Source organism: Monodon monoceros, unplaced genomic scaffold (assembly GCF_005190385.1).
Source record: "Monodon monoceros isolate NGI ecotype Baffin Bay Population unplaced genomic scaffold, NGI_Narwhal_1 Super_Scaffold_6, whole genome shotgun sequence".
Lineage (NCBI taxonomy): Eukaryota > Metazoa > Chordata > Mammalia > Artiodactyla > Monodontidae > Monodon > Monodon monoceros.
In genome coordinates this window covers 88,511,149-88,525,682 of record NW_021703783.1, presented here as the reverse complement: position 1 = coordinate 88,525,682, position 14,534 = coordinate 88,511,149, and the positions used below count along the sequence as shown (strand labels likewise).

General features: G+C 52.9%; 1 protein-coding gene across 4 annotated transcripts in view; it reads right to left on the bottom strand.

Annotated features, from left to right (window-relative positions):
* TOM1 (target of myb1 membrane trafficking protein) overlaps nt 1-14,534 on the bottom strand; it is a 45,886-nt gene that overhangs the window by 30,870 nt on the left and 482 nt on the right. The gene's annotated exons all lie outside the window — the stretch shown is intronic.

Below are 14,534 nucleotides of genomic sequence, written 5' to 3'. Positions count from 1 at the left end.
GCCACGTCTCAGTGACTTCCTGGCCTGGGGGATTCGCCAACCTGACTCCCGACCGCCTCTAAGGGGCCCCTGAGTCCTGCCAGTTCCAGCCCCTGAGGCTCTCTCCATCCCAGCCTTCCCTTCCCGCCCTGCCCTCGGCCACTGCCCCAGCTGGGCCACCGCCCCGCCCTCGTCAGCCATGCCCCGGCTCCTCCTGCTTCCCTGCCCCCATGCGTCCTCCATGCTGACCCAGAGTGAACCTTCTGGAGCTTGAAAGTGACTGTGTCCCTCCCATGCCCCTTCAAAGGCTCCCTTGCCCCCAGCTGGGCCCTTCCACAACGGGAATATTTTAACTTCCCAAGTTAGATGCTAGGTAACACCAAGCATTTGTTAGCTGTTAGCTGTTTATGTAAAGAAGGTGATTCAACCCTCACACCTATAAGGCATACACTATTGCCCTTGTCTAATGAGGAACCTGAGCCTGGAGAGGTCACACATGGTGGAAAGGGAGGATGGCCGTGGATGCCACTGCCCCCGCCTCCCATCAGGAGTCAGGGAGCTCTGCTTTTCCAGAATGATCCGCCTGGACCCCTCAGGCCATCTGCCCCCTCCTCCTCTAGCAGCCCTCTCAGTGGTTCCACCATTGGATCCCCTATGACCTCTCCCAGTGACCGCTGAAAACGATGGGCACCTCCCTTCTCCTGCGGGAGAGAAGGGCGGGGTTTCAGAAGGGATTATAATCATTTTGGAACAGCAAGCGGGCTGCTAAGGGGGCAGCTGGGACATTTATGAGTAAGAGGCAAGCCATCCCAAGGAACCAAGGTGGATGCATCAGGACCCCTGGAGCACGAGTCTGATGCTAACCTGAGTACAGGTGCCAAGTTCTTTAGTCCTGAGTGCCAGTCGTGGGCAGAGCCATTAAGAGGATGGAGTTTTTTGGAGGGAGTCGGGGGAAAGGGGGGAGCTTCAGTCAGTCTAAATAGGTGTGGGGGGGGTGGAGAGGAAGAGGAGGAAGAGGCAGAAGAGAGACAAGAGCCATCTGATCAATTCCAGAAGAGAGGTGTACCCAGACCCCTCCCCTCAGATCTGGGAGAAGCCTAAGACTTCCTTAATAAACAGGTCCAAGGGGCAGGCATGCTCCGTTAAGGGCAGAAATTTAAACCCACAGGAATCTGGGGATGTGTGTTCTATTTTTGGTTTTAACCACAAAAGTAACTCAGCTGGCTATTTTAAGAAGGGGGGATAAAAACACTGACAATGGTTACCAGTTCTAAAAGACAGCCCGCTGACTTGTCCAGCTCTGGGCTGTTGGCAGTACCTTCGGAGGCCCTGCCCTTGTCCCCAGCTCCTGAGGAAGCTGGGCCCTGCAAACCACCTGCTGTTGTCGGGGGCTGGCGGGCGGTGGATGGGGTCCACCGGGCGTCTTTCTGTCTGCTCTGTCCTCTCCACGTGGGGCTGGTGCCAGGACAGCTGGGCTGGGCGGTGGCACAGCTTTGGAGTGGGATGAGCTTGGCCCCACCTCTGAACTCGGAGACCACGCGCAAGGATCCGAGCCTCGGAGTCTCGGTTTCCTCATCTGTGAAACCGGGAGAAGACTGACTGCCTCCCTCACAGGTGTTGGGACTCTTCAGCCAGACAATGGACGTATGGTGTCAGCTAAAGGGCAGCGACGGGTCACTGCTAAGTCCCATGACTGTGACTTGGACCGAGAGCAGCAAAGAGTGGCCACCAGACACTCTCCAGCTCCGGGGCCCTGGTGTCAGCCTGCGCACCCTCGAGGGCACCCTGGGTATCTGGCGAGCCTGCCCTCTTGGCCACTGGGGAAGCCCTGCTTTGCAGGAAGCCATTTCTGCGGCGATCAGGGGACCCGTGGTCAGCACTGTGGATGTGAGTCACACTGACCACCTCCTGCCAGGTCAGCCCGAGGGCAACAGCCTAGAGCCTTCTCCCCACCACCCTGCATGTTCACTCACCGGGGTTCCAGCTGAGGGTTCCAGCTGCTCAACGCCTCCATCATCACGGCCACGGCCCTGGCTCAGGCACTGTCTCCCACCCAGACCTGGACCGTGACCTCCACACTATCCTCTTCCAACATAAATCCAACCAGTGTTTTTCTCTGTCTAAATGTCATCCATGACCCCCCACTGCCTGAGGGTCAAAAACCGGACCTTTTCAGGGGCTGAGAGGGACAGCTGGGGCTGAGCTCAGCCCCGACCCACTGTGTTGTTCTCCCTCCCTTTGCGGACCTTGTTCTTTCAGGCGTTGGGGCTTCTGCCTGGGATGCGCGGCTCCCCTTCAGGCCGGCACTGGTTCACAGGTGATGACGAGACCACCCCCCACCGGCCCACCACACTGACTCGCCGGGCTGTCACCACACACCAAACACGGGGCTCTGCACTTCACAGCAGCTCTGCCGGCCCTCACCACAGCCCCTAAGGCAGAGGATGGGTACGCTGAGGGGCACAGAGAGGCCAGTGGCTTGCCCATGGTCACACAGCTTGTACGTTGCAGAGCAGAGGTTTGAACCCCAAGAGGTCTGGTTCCCAAATCCGTACCCTTAACCACTAGATTATGTGCCTCTCGAACATACTCAGCATGTGTCACGCAGGCCCTGGGAGACGTCAGAGAGCAAAACCAACCAGGTCCTGCCCTTGGGAAGTCTACAGTCTGGTGGGCGGCCACAAGTGACATTACAGACAGCAAAAATGCCCCGATGGGAAAGAGCAGGCACTGAGACAGTAGAGGGGCTGAGATTCAGACGAGCCAATGGGGACGGCTTTTAAGGCCCTACCCCAGCGTCGGCCCCGCAGTGTCGCCTCCAACTGGGCAAACCGTGCCAGGCCTCATCTCGCACTGCGGCATTAACACTGTGGACAACAGCGACCAAATGACCGGCCTTCGCTGCATGTCAGCCTGTGCAGGACGCGGCGCGGACCTCTTGTTACTGCCCTACAGCCCCCACCACGTGTGGGCACAGCTGATGCCCACACCTGGCAGTGGAGTACGGGGATGCAGAGCCGGGCCCGGGGGCCTCTGGACCCGTGTGCTCTCCCTCTGCTCTGCCCCTGCCTGCCTTGGCTGGACCCTGAGCTCCGGGAACATCTCTGTCTCACCGGGGCCTACCCTCTGGTGGGAACGAGGGTAGAGGTTTGGCCAACGTCTGCGGAAGGAGCGACCGAGCCTCCAGACCCCCTCGCCGCCCCAGTTCAGTGCTGAGCACCCGTCCCCACCCCGTCCTGGGAAACATTCTCATGTTTCACTGACCCTAAGCTCCCTTGTCCACTCTTCTTTTTTTTTTGGCCACGCCACACGGCTCGCGTGATCTTAGTTGCCTGACCAGGGATCGAACCTGGACCCCGGCAGTGAAAGTGCGGAGTCCTAACCACTGGACCGCCAGGGAATTCCCCCCTTGTCCACTCTTGAATCTCTCTGATATTGGGATGTTTCTTACAAACGATGACCTGTCAGAGCTCAGTTGGTAGATTTTTCTTTCTAGATTCAATGAAATATGGTTTGTAAATAGTAAGGAACTGTCTTAAAGGTCGAGGCCGATAGCAGCCCTAGTCCCACCTTGACTATGACCAGGTCTAGGGCAGGGCTCACCCACCCGGGGGGTAGGGATAGAATGGGAGTTAGCTGACCGTGATCAAGAAAGCAGTGACACGGTGCGTCAGCTCTACCCAGAGCTCCCATGGGGGCCCTCTTTCGAGATCCTTCTCCCATGACTGGCACCCCTGCAAAGGTGCCCACAGCTGTTTTGTTTTTAGTCCACATTCATGGAATGTCATCTTTCCAGTGTAACGGCCACCTACTAACGTCACTCAAAGGAACCATGGTGAACCTCTGAGATTTCCTTCTAGTCTTTACTGTTTTCAGGCTTTAAAAAACACATCTGTATGATTTTTTTTTAAAGTGTGTAATGATATTGTGATTATGGCTTGTTTGTTGGTTTCTACATGGGAACCCTATTCCATGCCCTTAAAAGACACGCTGAAATATTTATGAACGATATGATATGCTGTTTGGAATCTGCTGTAAGTAGTACCCACCCCTTTGCTCGACTCCGCTCCCCCCACCCACCAGCTGCCTCCATCCCTTGCCCAGTGCCCCTTTATCCCATCTGCCCCCCAGCTGCCTTCTAGATGCCCTCTTCCCGCCCATCTATTCTCCGTCCTACGACACGCTCTGAGCAGCTACAGTGCCAGGTGCTAGGGAGGCCTGTGCCCTGTGCCAGGTGCTAGAGAGGCAAAGAGGGAGAAGAGAATCCCTGCCCTTAGGGAGGCCCTACAGCGGTCAGTGAGGACAGCTGGACAGGCGTGTTCAGTGCAAAATGACAGGTGATGTGACTGAGGTCAGTCTGGGGCGCTGGGGGAGCCGGGAGCAGGGGAACCGGGAAGGCTCTGGTGAGGAGGTGCCGACTGAGCTGAGCACAGAGCACAAGCTGCCAGGCTGGGGAAGGTGAGGAGGGACGTTCCTGGTAGAGGAAGAGCACGTGCTGAATGAATGAATCCGTGATGAAACCTCAGGGATGACGGGAAGAAGAGCAGAGACGAGGGGCCTGAGGGTCAGTCTGAAGGACCTGAGGGAGGGAGAAAAGGCCGTGCTGAGACCGGGAAAGATCCAGGAGCCCAAGGGAGGCTGAGGGTCAGGAGGGAGCAAGGCAGCCGGAGGAGAAAGGCAATGATGCCAATGGCTTGGCAGACCAGTCTTCAAAGCCAGACAGAGGGAATCAGGCACAGATACCCCCTAGCCTGCCCCCCAGCCGCTCCTTCCTCTTCCCCACCCAAATCAGCAACCCCTCTCCCCTTTGCCAGAGCCCGGTCCAGGAGTGGGTGAGCTACCCAGTCCGGATCCCTGGGGAGTACAGGGTGTCGGCGGGGCCTTGTCGGGGAGGGGAGAGCCTTGTCCACCCCCCGAACCCCCCGGTCTCCTTCTGTCCTCTCTTCTGGGAGCCAGCATGGGAGCACGGCGCCTGGAGCTCGGGCCGAGGTGACACGCTCAGGACACAAAGCCAACATATTCAGGACAGAGAAAGAAAAAGCCTGGGTGTTGCAATACATCGTGGATCTATGAGACCAATCCTGGAACTGCCGACCTTCCGACTTCTTGCCAAGTAAGCCCAGCGCGTGGGGCCGGCTCGCCTGTCTCTCGGTCACTTGCAGCCGAGGTACCCGAAGCCTGGTGGCAGCCTGCGGCGTGCAGACCGGCCTTCTCCCCGCTTCCTCCTCCCACCGCCTGGGCCTTCTGCCCGCTGCTCCCTGCGGGGCCTGCCCTGACCCCCAGAGGGCCTTCCCCTCCATGCTGGGCCAACGGCACTCTGCGCGCGCCACAGCCACAAGCTCTGCTTAGTGCTACAATAACCCTGTGGCATTTACTTCTTTGTTTCTACGTCTCTCTCATTAGGCTGTGAGCTCAAGGGTGGAGGTTACAGCTTGTGAGTCCTTGAATTCTCTACACCACACAGGATGACCGGGCCTGTGAAAAACCTGCAGGATGTGTTTGATGAATGACTGAATGAAGGATGAGGCCATATTCACCACGACCATAAGCCCTTAGAGCACTTTAATTTAAATGAAGTACTCCCACCCTTTGGCCTCATTGATCCCTTAGCAGCGGTTGTGCAGAAATCCTAATCTTTCTTCAGCTCAGCAGTTCTGCGAATGTTTTTAAAAAGCACCGTGTGCCTCCTTCATCTGACCTCCACGTTACCATCCTCAGTTCCTGTGACCACTCCATTCTGGAAGTGACTTCTAGAGCCTTCACTGTTCCCACTGATCCGCCTGGGACACCGCCCAGCTGTGCTGTCCTCCTGGAAACAGTGTGGGAACCCACTCACCTGCCCACGTGGGACATGGTATTTGTGTTAACTCACCCTGTGACTACATTGGATGTTTATCAACTCTACTGCATGGAACTGACTCCTGCAGAGCTTGTTGCTGTGAAAGACACTCTCCACTGGCCCACATTGTTTAGCTTTTCTAGCCTCCCTTGCAGCCAGAAGAGGCCCTGTGTTCTGGCCACTGAGGTGTGGGTGGAATTTTCTTCCCAGTGGCTCCTGGGGAAGTTTTTCCTCTCCTGATAACAGAGGCAGCACCAGAGGGTGCCTTCACCTGTGCTCTCTGTTACGTGGGGGCTAGCAAGAGGAGGAAACCAATATGCTGGAGGTTGGGTTGGTGGGTGGAGAAATACAGAAAGAACCATTAGGAACAAACTCATCCTAGATGGACCCTGAACCCAGACATTTTCACTCTAAAGGAAACCCGCCAGGTCCCTTTCAATTCTAAGGGGAAGCAATGAGGCGGGAAAGTTAGGAGAGTGGGATCTGGACACAGACAAATCCCAGTGCAAGTCCTGACTGGAGCACTCACTAGCTGTGTGTCCCTGAGTGAATTCCTTAACCTCTCTGTGCCCTCGTTCCTCCCCTGCAAAATAGGGATAACTAAAGCACTCACCTTCCAGCGTTATGTGAGGAGGAAATGAGAGAATGCACTTCATGTGCTTTGCATCCCACCTAGCACAACAGCTAACACCAAAACAAACGTTACCAACTACAAAATTATCAACCTAAAAATCACTGTGTGAAAATTCCAAGCATTCCCATAAAATAGATGTTTAAATCACATACATGCAGAAGCCATTCATTTTTCCCCAGAGAGCACTGTCCTGAAGCCTATTTTCCAAACGGATAGCTCTTTCCAGACCTAGCATGGAAAGTTCCAGCAGTCTCCTAAGTTGCTGAGCCATCCTTCCTCAAAGCCCTGGTTGCCTCTCCCCTGCCATTCTGTAACCACAGGCCACAGGAGGAGCTCTACAATACTTTACAGAGGCATAACTGTGGCAACCCACAATTTTAAAGTTGATATAACTAACTATAGTACCTAACTGAAGAAAATTTCAGTTAGATGAAGGACGTCTTTTAAAAAACTATCTAGGTAAGAAGGAGCAAGTCCATGAAAGTAGAGAGGCGTGAAGGGGCTGGCCAAGGTGTATATGACATTCCTTTTTTGTTCCCCCAACTCACGAATGTAAAAGATGTTACTGACCAATGTAGGTATGTAGGTATGTACGTACCTATCAAGAGATTTAAGGAATTGCTCGTGCTATTATGGAGGCTTGGCAAGTTCAAAATCTGCCGGGTAGACCAGCAGGCTGAAGACCCAGAGGACAGATGCAGCTTAAGTCCAAAGGTCGTCTGCTGGCAGAATTCCCTCTTCTTGGGAGGCCAGTCTTTCTTCTATTCAATAGATTGGATGAGACACACACACACTACGGACAGTCATCTGCTTTTCTCAAAGTCTGACTTAAATGTTCATTTCATCTAAAAAATACCTTCATGTAAACATCTAGATTAACGTTTGGCTAAATATCTGGGTACCATGGCCTGGCCAGGTTGTTACATGAAGGTAACCACCCCAAGGGTTTATCCTGCATCAATACAAACAAGTTCCACTGGAACAGGGGACACCTCTGCCTGTCCTTCAGTTCTCCTGGTCTCAGCCTGTGTGGCCTCGCTGGCTCCTCCCCACTCCTCCCCGGCTCCCTCCTTCCTTTCTCTACCTCCCCTGCAGGAGCAAAGCCCAGGTTCTCCCCATGGGTCTTGCACAGTTGCTTGGCTCTCTGTGGCACTTTTTGGTGATTTCTCAGTTGTCAAGCTTCCCACCTCCGTGGGACGGAGGTTCTGTCACTTGCCTGTGGGATGCGGCTGGGAAGGGGAGGAGCTGGCACTTGAACCCACATCTTCTGATGCAGGGTCTAAGCTCTGACCCTATTCAGACTGCTGACGTTCCAGCGGTCAAAACATGCCACCTGGGAACATGCTAGGTGGGCTCGTGGGCAAACGTAAAGACATTTTTAGAGTTACCTATTTACCTGAATGTCGAGTAGAAGGGAAAAAACACAAACTAGCTTATCAAAGTCATGATTTCAGGATATAATTACACAGGATAAGGTCAAATTTAAAAAGTGAGTGAACAAAAGGAAAACACTCTGAAAATAAAACTAAAGGTGGTACATGAAGGGCAGACACATATCATAAAGGTGGTACACGAAGGGCAGAAGTCTGGAGAGTGCTAGCCTAGACCGAGGCCTCCTTGGTAAGAAGGTAAAGAGTTAACTTGTCCTGAATCCTCTTGCTTCTCACGGGGTGATGGTCCCAAGCTAATTAGAAGACACTGAGGGTTTTTGTTTTTTTCTAAAACCAGAAGGACGGAACTCCAGGGCTTTACTTTTATTTCTTTGAGCTCAGGGAGGGAACAAAACCTATTCACCAGTTCCATCTGTAGGGTCAGGCAAAAGGCTTTAATTCCCAAGTGAGAACCGGCTCCACCCCGCAGCCTGAAACCTGACCTGTCTGTGGCTGTGGCTGCCACCCAGCCTGCGACTGCTCATTCCCAGTGACACCAAGACCAGACAGAGGCTGTGCTGGAGCCAGGGCCCTGGGTGGGCACCTGGGCTCTGCCTCGAACTTAGACTACATCCCAGCAATGATGATAATACCGGGTAAAAAATCACAACAGCTAACAATTATGGACAATTACAGTCTGGCGGGCACCGGGCCAAATGCTTCACAACGTGACAATACTACAATTTCCCAACACAGCAATGCAGCAATCCCAACTGATACGTGCTATTATTATCCTTATTTTTTAGACAGGAAATTGGAGAACAGAGAGGTTAAGTAACTTGCTCCAGGTAACAAAGCAGGTGAAGGATAAACCAGGACTCAGACCACCTGGCCTGACTCAGGAGCACATCCTGGATGCCTTACTGTGTACCATGCGGCTAGCTGACACAAAGCCCTTTCTAGACATTAGTCCCTGTTATCCTTAAGACAGAAATTCTGGGTTCTAACCTGGCGCCAGCACTTATGGATCAAGGAGTTGGAGCTTCAAGATGCAAGGGCTCCCCACGGCACAGGGTGGGAAGCGGTAGAGATTCTGAATCAGGGGGTCCAGGGCTAGAGCATCCTCAAACATCTCTGACAGGGGTGCTCTGCGACCCCAGTTTGAAGAACAAAGAACTTAATCATTCTGCCTCTGGCTAAGAGGTCAGCAAACTATAAACCCACATGCCAAATGCAGTCTGCTTTTGTATGGCCCACAAGTTAAGGATGGTCTTTACATTTTTAAATGGTTGAAAAAAATCCAAAGAAGAACAAATTTCATGACCCGTGAAAATTATATGAAACTCACATTTCAGCGTCCATAAATGAAGTTTGATTGGAACACAGTCATGCCCTTTCATCGACTTATTGTCTGTCTGCCGTCGTGCTCTGAGGGCAGCGTTGAGCCATTTGCAGCAGAGGCCATGTGGACCATAAAATCCAAAATATTTACTATCTGGCCCTTTAAAGTCTGCAAATCCTGGTCTAGTCTACCCTGCCAGCCATGCAGCATCCTCCTTACAGCCTCCCTCCCCTCCAACCTCTGCCTTCATACCTCCAGGGTTAGGGAGCTCACCACCAAACAAGGCAGCCAGGCCCACTGTGAAAGGCGCTGGCACTGAGCTCCTCTGCTAACCAGCCACTCTGCCCTCTAAGCCTGTGCAGTCGGTTCTATCGCCCCTCTGCAATGCCCAGCCATGTGCTTCTTTCCTCCAGCATCAATCCTTCCTGTCCTCATTGTCCCCTCAGTTGTTCAATTCTCTGGGAAACAGAGGGAGGACGGTGGCACCTCTGTGTGACAGGTAGGGGAGGCGGTGGGGAAGGAGTGTGACATAGTCAGCAGTGGAACTGCAGCTGGACCCAGGTCTCCTGCCGCCCAGCCTGGTGTCCCCTTGACAACCTTGCTTGAGTGTCCAGTTTGGTTTCCACTCATCACTCCCAAAATGGCAGCCCCGAGGGCCCGAGGTGTTCTCTTCCTGCTAATGCCTATGGTCTCTTATCTATGATGCCTTCCCGTGGCCGCCCTGGCTTGGCCTTTGTGGAACTAAGCGTGGCTCTCCCCGACCTTTCACCTCTCCCGTCCAGCCCAGGGCTCAGTCTTAGGCTCTGGGCTCTCCGCCCGGTCCATCTTGCTCTCCGCACCCGCTGCCCGGGGCTGGTCCCCAGGCACTGCCCATGTTTATAGTCTGTGCTGTTTGCAGCTTGCTCTGCTGAGTCACCTGCATCTCTAGTTCAAAGTGCCAGGGGTGAGCCGACAGCCTGAAGTGGAATATGGGGTTCTTGGGTTGCCTTCTGACGTCTCTCTATAAGACACAGCCAGTAAGGGCTGTCCTCAGAGAATACCTGGGAAGGGTTTTTAAATCCTTGGAAGAAGAGGGCTGTGTCAACACCAGCTAGTACTCAGCTATCTGGGATCCTTTCAGCCCCAGGCTGCTGCCCACGGGAAACGGTAAGCTCTCCTGATAGATAAGGGTGTGCGGACAAAAAACGTCACCCGCCATTTCAGTAAACAAAGGCAGCTGTGGCCATCAAGCCGCTGGCCACTGTAGCACCCTCCCCTCACCACAGGTGCACCTGAGTGGGATTCAGGATGGAGAGAAACAGGATATTGGCGCTAGATACTGAAGACGCATGTCAAAGGACTGATTTCAATAAGCCCAGACTCCTGCATCTTCCCACACAGAGGAAAGCGCTAAAATCATTAACTGGAGATGTCTGTTTTTTGTGATTAGCAGTAATCTTTTTATGTTTGACTACCTTCCCCGCCCCCCCCAGCAAAAACTCCTGTATATCCTGGCTCCTCCCTCACCTCTTTGGAACAGTCCCTCAGAGCTACCTGAGAGGCTGCCTCGCAGGCTGTAATCGTAAGGTCTCCAGATAAAACATAATTCTCAACTTCTAGGTTGTGCAAATTTTTCTTTAGTGGACAGGTGAGTGACCTGGAAATGTGCACAGGTCCAGGTGTGCATTGCAATCAGAAAAGCTAGTCTGTGGGTCAAACAATAACTGTAGGTTGGAGGGCTGGGATGCTGCATATTCCAAACAGGTGTTGATCAGCCAGAGGCAGTGTGGTGAGGGTATGAGAGAGGACCTCGGCTTTGCAGCCAGAGACTCTACTGAGCTGTGAAACCTTGGGAAGTGACACCTGTCTTCAGACTTACCTTTAGTGACATGGGAAAAAATAGCAAAACCCTGCAGGGTTGAAACTGAGTCTCCCTAAAACCGACGTCCTCTGCCGAATTCCTGATTAAGCTCTCCATCCAAAACTATTCCCTTTCTCGTCCCACACCTGTTCCCCTCAAGACTTATGAATATCAAAGAAAAGGGGGCTTTGAAACTGAGTGGGACCCTGTGGGGTCCTTCCGGGCACAAAAGCTTTTCCGTGTCCCCCTTCCCTCCCTTCCTTATTTCTTGTTTGTGGGAAAAAGGCTTCAGCCTCCTAAATCTCCCCGAGTGTCAAAGTGCAGATTCAAACAGTTACTAATTAGGGAAGGGAGGGAAGGCAGAAACAAAGGAAAGGCAGTCAAGAAACACTGGTGCAGCGATAAAGCATAGTCCCAGCTCCTCCTCGAGGGATTTACTTAACAATCTGATACAAATCTCTGAGTTCTTCTGCTGGACCTGGGGGTCCCACCCAGGGGGAGGATGGTGACTTCAGGTCTGCACAAGCAGACCCCAGAGTGGAGGGAACCAGAAGGTTGATGCCTGAGATTCCTGGAGCACCATCGTGTCACCTCCCCACCAACCAATCAGAGGAAAGTTACAGACCCTGCACTCCCCCCAACCCCGCAACCAATTTTGCCTTTAAAAACTCCTCCCTGAAAACCATCAGGGAGTTTGGGTCTTTTGAGCACAAGCAGCCCATTCTCCTTGCTTAGCCCTTGCAATAAACCTTTCACTGCTCCAAACTGTTTGGTTTGTTTAGCCTCACTGTGCATTGGGCACACGAACTTGGGTTCGACAACAGGGTCGTGATACCAGCGTGGCACCTGGCATTTGCTCACAAACTGTTACTTTCCTTTTCTCCTTTCTTTCCTCCTACTATGTGCCAGGCACCATGCTAAGAGCCAAGGGTCTGGATCAGTAAGGTACAGCACCTGCCCTCAGGAAGCCCAGGCTAGCCGGGGAGACACATGCACAACTACTAACAGAATGGGACAGTGCTTTATTAGTGTGATGATGATGAAAATAATAAAAATGACAATGATGTTTCCCCAGCACTGACAATGTGCCAGGCCCTGTCCACGGAGCAGCTCACTTCACTCTCACAACCATCCTGAGAGGTGGATGCTGGTATAACCCCCATTCCACCCAGGAAGGAGCAGAGGCTCAGAGCCCAAAGGCAGACAGTGAGGGAGCCTGCAGAGCTAGGGTGATGGGAGGGCACAAAAGCAATGGCTGGATCTGAAGGGGTCAGAGAAAGCCTCAGGGAGGAGGTGACGATGCCCGGGGCTTTGAAGGATGCACCGGGAGCAGGCAGAGGGAGCAGCAAGCACAAAGGGGTGTAGGTGGGTGGCTGGGGACTTTGTGAGTTGAGAGACACTCACCCCTGATTAACACCGTCAGGAGCCACTGTGCTCAGGGCTGCCAACTGGACAGGACTCTACTCTCAACAGAGAGATGGAGTTGGCAGGCTTGAGAAGAGATTATTTCACCCCTGCAGTTTACAGAAATGCAAGCAGCAAATACTAGGTCATTAGTAATAGTAATCACAGCCAATCAGGGCTGTTGCCATCTCTTTATCAAAAAAAGAAACGAAAAGAAAAAAGGAATACTGAGGGTATTAACTCAAATGGCAGACATTCTTCATTTAATCCTACTTTTAGAGCTTCTTCAGCTTTGGTTCAGATATCAGGGGCTCAGGGCAGTTCATCTCAGCTTTCCTATCACTTCACTGGGGTCCTTGGGTGAGTCCTAGTCTCCACCTCCCCTCTCTGGGCCTCAGTCTCCTGTATAAAATGAAGGGGATGGGCTAGAACAGAGGGTTTTAATGTGTGGTTTCCAATCCAGTGGCCATCTCAGACCTCTAGGGTCACAAACTCTGGGGATGGGGTCCAGCCTTCGATGCTTTAACAAGTCTTCCAGGGGATTCTGATGAGAGCCCTGGGTCACAAGAGCCCCAGGGTAAGGACTGTTCCTGCAGTAATACTTGCTCTGTCCTCTAAGGTATTAAGGGTTAGTAACTCTTTGGACTGAGTTATCTCTTGCCCAAGACAGGCAACCTTTCAGGGTAAGAAAAGAAACTGTTTTCTTTGACCATCTAAAGCCCAGAGTCCACATGAGCTTTTCTAGAGAGGCTCAGGCACATGTGGCTGACTGTGAAAGCCAGAATTTTTTTGGGCGGGGAGGGGTAGAAGTCTCAGACTTGGCATGTGATGAAAGCAGTGGTATCTGCAGCTAGAGAAATGAAGATGAGAGACAAGCTGCCTTCTCTTTTCAGCTCCAAAACAATGACTCACGTGTGTGTGTGTGTGTGTGTGTGTGTGTGTGTGTGTCTGTAGTAGGTGGGGCAGGGAGGTGGCCCTGAGAGGTGCAGCTTCCCCTCTCTAATCCAGGAGCTTCCTGGTGTGTAAATTCTCTACTGACAGCCTCCTCTTGAAGACATTTCATTACAAAACCTCAGAAGAGCCACAAACGGCCACGGGGGCGATTTCAACAGAGCTGGGTCAACAGACTTAAGCGAGGTTTGGCTTCCAAGATAGTAAGAATGGAAAGAATATCTTGTCTAAAAGATCCAATTTTCCCAGTTTGAACTTAAGGCTAAAAACCGTCAAAAAGTTGGAGGGAGTTTCACAGTACTGCCCTGGGCTTCTTCATGCAAGGAGGCACACCCCGACTGCCCTGGAGAACTGTTAGCGGTTTGGGGCACGGCCTGTGGGTCCTCTCTGCGTTGGTGGGCAGAAATGAGTGCCTATGAGACCAACTGTCCAGCCATTTTCAGGAATTCCAGACCCTCACTTGGCAGCGTCTCAGTAACAATAATAAATATTACCACTTCCTTTTATATAGCATCGGCCACGTGCCAGGCGCTACGTCCTTTACATTTATTAACGAGTTTAACCTACACAACAACCTCACGGAGGTAGGGATCATTATTATCCCCTAATCACAGGTGAGGAATCCTCCCTACAGAGGCAACGTCACAGAACTAATAAGTCTCCCGTCAATAGGGGGCGAGAGATTCAGGAGATCTGGGCTCTGAGTGAGCCTGTGTCTCTGCCACAGGGCTTGGCCATCCCCTCTACTGAGAAATGAGGGAGACCGACTCAGGTGGTTTCTAAGATCACTTCCAGCTCAGAGTCTGCGACTCCATGCCGTCCATCTGATGCCGGTTGGTGAGGGCGGCCAAGGCCGGCACGTCCTGAAGCTTTGGCCTGGCTTCCTCATGGAGCGGGTTCCTCAGCGTCTAGCCCCGGCCCGGGGGAGGCAGGGCTCCCTGTCCCCCTCCCAGCAAGACGCCCACCCAGCCGCCAAGCCCTTGTCTCCTGGTCCTGGAGAATGGACTTCCAGCCCTTCTCAGGTATCCGTGTCCGCAGGGCCGAGTGAGCCAGGAATGAGACGGCAAGGGCCCAGGCGGCGCGACGTGCGCCGGGGAGGCGACGAGAGAAACATTCGAGGGGCGCATAGACTGCAAAACCACGCAGTCCCTTTAACCCCCCAAACTTTCTCCCTT